Source organism: Lepidothrix coronata, unplaced genomic scaffold, assembly GCF_001604755.1.
Source record: "Lepidothrix coronata isolate B3197 unplaced genomic scaffold, Lepidothrix_coronata-1.0 Scaffold23, whole genome shotgun sequence".
NCBI lineage: Eukaryota > Metazoa > Chordata > Aves > Passeriformes > Pipridae > Lepidothrix > Lepidothrix coronata.
Genome location: NW_016690203.1, coordinates 1,522,055 through 1,528,254, shown reverse-complemented (window position 1 = coordinate 1,528,254; position 6,200 = coordinate 1,522,055).

Genomic DNA, 6,200 nt, shown 5'->3' with positions numbered 1-6,200 from the left:
GCTCTGTTTTACTAAGGAATCACTCCTCCCCCCTTTGAGCCCTTCTACCAGTGTTAGGTTATATGTTTTACTACGGGCTGAGGAAGTACTGAATCTGCAAGCAGCACTTTCTCTACAGTCTTATATGTGCACGTAGTCATCTAGCCAGAACCCACTCTGCCATGAAATTAATTAAGTGGTCAGGATATGAGTATCTGTTGGGAAAATGTTTGTCTTTGCAGTGGACCTTCTTCAGCCATTACATAGTTAATACTGCATAACCATTTAGACCTTCTTTTTTATTTTTCTTCCTTTCTTCATTCTTTTCTGACAACACAAGGTACTTTGCTCATACAAAGACAGTGGAAAAATGTTTAAAGCGCTGTGAGGAATCTGAACTGGCTGAGCATGTTGCAATTGTGATGATGCCATGTGCACATGGGGCCCAGTGGTAAGGTAAGACTGTTACTGAGTGTACATAATTTGAAACCGAGTCCGTTTTTTTGCAGTGGACTTATGCGGTAGTCAGTGGACTGTGACCTCACATTAGGTCTTTGGAGGTATTTAGGCCACTAGATCCCTTGGGAATTAGATATCTTGTGTGTCCCTCTCTGGAAACATACAGGCAGTCCCACTCAGGCACGTCAGGTGACCACTGACACATGTATGAGTAAAGAGTGTTTCATGTTGGTCAGAAAAGTCTATGCTATTTTCCATTTTGTGTTAATAGATATCATCAAGTTGTATAACATATTATTTATGGAAGTAATCAATCCGGCTTTGATTTATATTGAATATGCATGTTTTTCTTTCAAAACCAATTTTTTTTTTTGCAACATCTAAGTAATATTTCACAAGAGATAGAGTCTGCTAGTGACAGAAATCTCATTAACTACTCTTAATATATGTTGTGTTTACTGGACTTCATAATCATTGTGTAATTAAGCTTCACAACTGGCTTGTGAAGCAGAAAAGATGAAAGATGTCTCCATTAAAGAGATTTATGGGATGGTGAAATTAAAGACAAATTTCTGAAAGTATATAGGTACCCCTTTTTATTGGTTTCAGTGCCTAAATACCTCGGAGGGCCCTATGCTCTTGCAAAACTGTGTAGTAAGGCTCTGGTGCCAGGTCAGGCCCAAATCTAGGAGCACAGGGTGAAGGCTCTATATGAGATCATGACTTTTGGCCAAGTGCCACAGCCCTTGCCTTCTGCCCTTGTCTCTTGAATGGGAATCACACTTACTCACTGTGGGGACTGTGTGATGATTCAGGGTAGGCTGGAAATGCAATATAAAAGTGATAAGAGCAGGTAACCTGTTTCTTCTATAACCATCTACATATGCAATATTTCTGTAGGGGTCTTGGTCTTTATTAGAAAAACTTCAACATCACAGATAGGGGGCAAAGGCTTGATAAGAGTTATAGCTCAGCCTTAAAAACATCAGCTCTACTATGCCACTGGAGTCTGCTGTGTTGTTCTAGGCATGTGCACAGAGTAAGAAGACTCACAGTGGATCTGCTCTACACAAAGACTGCATTTTTTCCACTTCAGGGAGGACCCTGTGTATGTTCTTTCTTAACGGGTAAATTTCATTTGATGTGAACATTATGCTAAGGCTGAATTTCTAGGCAGATTATATGATAGTGCATTAGAAGAAAGAAAAAAACCCACCCTACCACCAACAAAAAAAGCCCAAATCCAAACCAAAACACATATTCTTTTGAAAAATCCAGGTCTAGCTGTTAGTGTCAATTATTTCAAACACCTACTGACTTTTCTGGCACATCTATCTCATTGAATCTTGGAAGTGATTTTATGTATTTTAAGCATTTGATCACATAATCAGCTTCTGCATAGCTTCAGCAAAGGATCCTGAGCATTGTCCTGGCAGATAGTCAAGTCAAACCTGATACAGAAACAAACATAAGGGAACAATTGTTGTCAAAACACATTGCATCACTTTGCATGCTAAAGCATTTGCTCTGGTAATCCACCATGCTGACGTGTCCCTCTGCTGATGCCATCTGAGCAGGGACTGCATCCTTAAAGTTGACATGTGCATCACATTATAGCAGTGATTTTGTTATATATCATTGGCATAATGGATATTCAGAAGAGATTCATAATCTTGAAAGGTGGCTTGAATCCACAGATCTCATCCATGTTCTGGTGACTCAGAGCATTTTGGAAACTCATTTTATAATATCTCACGCTGGCTTGGGCAAAGGCAAAGTAAATAGTCGCCTAGGGCAGCAGACTTGGGAGAGATGCAGTCCAGGTCTCGTTTCCTACCCACTCTCTGCTAACCATGACAGGAGTACAATCCTTTAACCTGCTTCTCCACTGTCCCTCCCACTCCCTTTTCCAGTTTAATTCTTATGGAAATCTGAAGACATCTTTTTGCCTCCTCCCCGTCTCTTTTTCTTATTCACTCTCCCTCTAAAACTCTTGCTGATTTCTCCTAGCTTTTCTCCTCCAGGGAGATTCCACTGCTTGCTACTTGTGCTGTTCCAGGATTGTGCGAGTATTCCCTGTCTCCTCCCATCATTGCATTCCTTTCTGCAAACATCTATTTATTACTCATTATTTGCAGCCTTTGCTGAATAGCCTCAGCCATCCTTGGGTTTTTGGTAGCATGAGTTATGTGAGGAATACAATCCTGTGATAAAGTATACCAGATAATCTGCCTGCTGATAGGCATTGTTTCAAAAGAGTTTTTTCATACTGGGGAAAAATCCAGACAGATGTAGAAAACTTTGTTATATTGCTTATGACTCATGAGATTAAATGAGACAAAACTAAGATGGTGTCAGCATGTCACTGAATCCCTGGAAAGGTGTGGCTTGATCTGTTGGTAATGCTATTCATGGAACATAAAATTAGATTGCAGAATTCATTGTCATGGGATGTTATAGAAGCCAAAAGGCATAATCGGCTTCAAAAGGGAATTAGGCAAATTGTTCTATCAACGACCATCAAATGCATTTATCTAGATGTAGCATCATGCTCAGAAAACTCCTAAAACACTAGTTGCTGGAAGATATTTGGCTATAGTAGTGCTAGGATCACCCTCTTCATGGACGGAGAGTTCCTGTTCTGTGTTAAGGCTAAACTTTCAGTCTCTCTCAGTAGCACATGCCTTGCGGTTAAGGTGAACTGCTGTGGACTTAGTCATCTGAAAGTTAATGTCATTTGAAAGTGAAGTTAAAGGAAGCCTATTCCAAGTGGCAGTTACTCCTTTCTGTGTTGAAAACACTTTAGGATGAGATGAATTACCCAGATTAGGTGTCCTGTACTTATGACTTGTACTTTTTTCCATTGAGCTTGATGGCTTTTTCTGTAAAAATGAGCGGAGTTCAGAAAGGAGTTTGTTTTTCCAAGTGAGAAAGCAAGACCTCAGATAGTCTGTGTGGGTGTTGTTTGTATCTGAACTGTGTCCTTCCACACAGATATGTTTTTCCCCCATGCCAAAGGTTTGGATTGCCTTAACTTGCTCAACCTGGCCAATTCCATCTCCTTCTGGCACACATAACGTACACTCATTCCCTCAGACTACACTGAAAGAACCTGCGGGGTTGTACCAGTTTTCTACAATGACAAAACAGCACCCTTTCTTGGAGAGTAGTGCAAGTTTCTGAAATTGGTAGACTGGCAATTTGACAAGCTATGACAGAAGTCTCTAGAAGGCTTCTTGCACATTGGTGCATGCACAAATACCATACATAAGATAGCAGCAGATCCTTCACTCATTTGATTTGTTATTTTTTCCTAAGGAAGTGGAGCTTACACATGTAGGCATATATTTGTTTGGGGTTTTGCTGGACTCATTGTCTCATATCCCTACTGGCAGTGGTTGTTATCAAGACAATTTAGTGAAGGGAAGCAAGGAACTGTGAGTAATTTGCTAAATGTGAGGCCAAAGATGATGTCTTAGCCTACTGCTCTCAAAATCTTAATTAGTGCAATACTTCCACTAAGTGTTGGGATCTCTTCAGGAGTCAAAATGGTTGTGGTGGTGGCACCTTGGGAGAAGTTTGAGAAAAGATGGGGGAAAGTTTCCAAGGTGACAAATAATACACTAACAGTTGGCAATGACCAATGGCTCTATGTTCTTTTAATGCTCTTCAGGTAGATTTCAAGGAGGCTAAGCAAGCAAAACTGAGGATAAAATTGTGGCCTGGTGTTACTGGAGCTAATAGCAGCTTCACAGTGCCTTCTGAGTACAAGGAGGATTTGGGACCAAACATGCCATTGGGGTTCTAGCAGGACCTTTGCTTGTGGTTCAGGCAGATTCAACTGGGGTTCAGTAGACAGGGCTGCAGGGAACAAAAGTGGTAAAAGGAAGCATTACCTATTTTTGATATCCAGAAACTATGCTTGCCATTTTGGAATTAGGTGAGCAGCAGGACCTTAAGGCTCAGGCAGCATCATTTAACTTTTTTCTGTTCAACCTGAGGCTTCAGTGGGATTGGTATCTCAGATTCTTCTTTCTTATCCTTGTTCTCTATTCAATCAACTAGAAATTGGACTCCATATCTTTTCTTCCTTTAAGAAATAAGTATCTGTAGATACAGATCTTCAAAATAAACCTCCAAATATTTGGAGGCTTATCTTTTATTTATTGTATATATATGTCTATCTTTTCTCTGTTACTTTCTAATCTCTTAAAAATTTTTCTTTTAGTGATAGGATTCATAATTCTGCAGGTAATGAATTGGACTTTGACAGACACTCAGCAAAGAGCCTCTGGATGTAAAAATGATACTGCTGGTGTGAAAAAATTATCTGCACTAACCACTGGAAGCACACTGCAAAAATCCAGGTTGCTGAGCAATGTCAATGTCATAAAGTAAGGACACAGTCAAGTACAACAAACCCTGTGGTCCACTTGCCTTCACTCCCTACTGGAGCCTGTCAACTGCTGTAGCTGAGACTTAGATCAATTACACTACATATTGCTGAGATTGTGTGTTCTGATGACAGACAGGCTTGTATCCTACTCATTCTCATCCATCAGCCATGTTAGCAGCTTCAAAGGTATTAAAGAGTGAGCAAGCCTGACATTCTCAGCCCCAAATGACCTTGAGGAAATTTTATTTTTTTTTTTTTAATCTGTGTTTGTGTGTGGCAGGTGAGTCTATACGGGCACTATTCGTAAAGCTGGGTTGTTTTGAGTGCTATGCAAGAGTTGATATGTAGTCAACACTACAGTTGGCTCCACAAAAAGACATTCTGAATGAGGAAGTAGAATTTTTGAGAAGGTATTTTTAGATGCAGACTTTTCAGTCCTTGATATTGATCTGTAGAGTTTGGCTTCTCATGAGTAAATTTAAGATTTGTGGAAATGGTTAGGCTCAAACAGCATGAATGCATCCGTTAGTTATTTTCTTTTTAGCTGCTTGATCTGAAATTGTTTCTCAACAAAAAAATTTATATTAAATGTATTTTTCTTATTATTCTCTTCTCATACCATTCTGGTTTAACAGCCAAGGCAGAAAATTTACACCCTTTTTGAAGTATTTAATGTTGTTACTTTAGAAAAAAAATTACTTGACTTCTGGAAAGGTCTGTAAGTTTTCATATTGCAGAATCACCAAACAATTATTTGTCTATCCATTTATTACTTAGCCCCATTTCCTGAAGTTTTCCTCCTATGTATGTTGGGGTTTATTTCCATCTCTCACAGTGCTTTGTTTATTATTCTTACAGCTTAAATCTTTCCTCTTTCTTAGCCATTGGTTTGTCAGTTATGATCAAGTGTCAACATGAAAGCAAACACAAGCATCAATTATAAAAAAAATTACATAGTCTGTTTACATATTCATTTGCAGAAAGGATTTTTCTCTCAATGCATACCGGATGTGAACTGTAACTAGACATGTGAGTTGTCTTCATACTTATTCTCACATCTGAAATCTATCAGGTAGGTTTGGTAATCCTGCCAAGCATGGATTTCTTCCAGTATATGAGCAATACTTTTAAGTCTTTTAATAGTGGAGGTTATTCAAATATATTTTGAGTACCATCTTTTCCATAGGAAAAATTTTTTAGTTTCCTCCATAGGAAGACTGTTACATGATCTTCTACTTTAAATTAATTTGCTTTTTTTTCCCTTCCCCTCCATCACTTTATTTTTTCCTGAACAAAATTATAGGCATTATGCAAAATTAAGGTTAAAAAAAAAATAAAGGCTGGAGCATCACACTGAAGAAGGTCA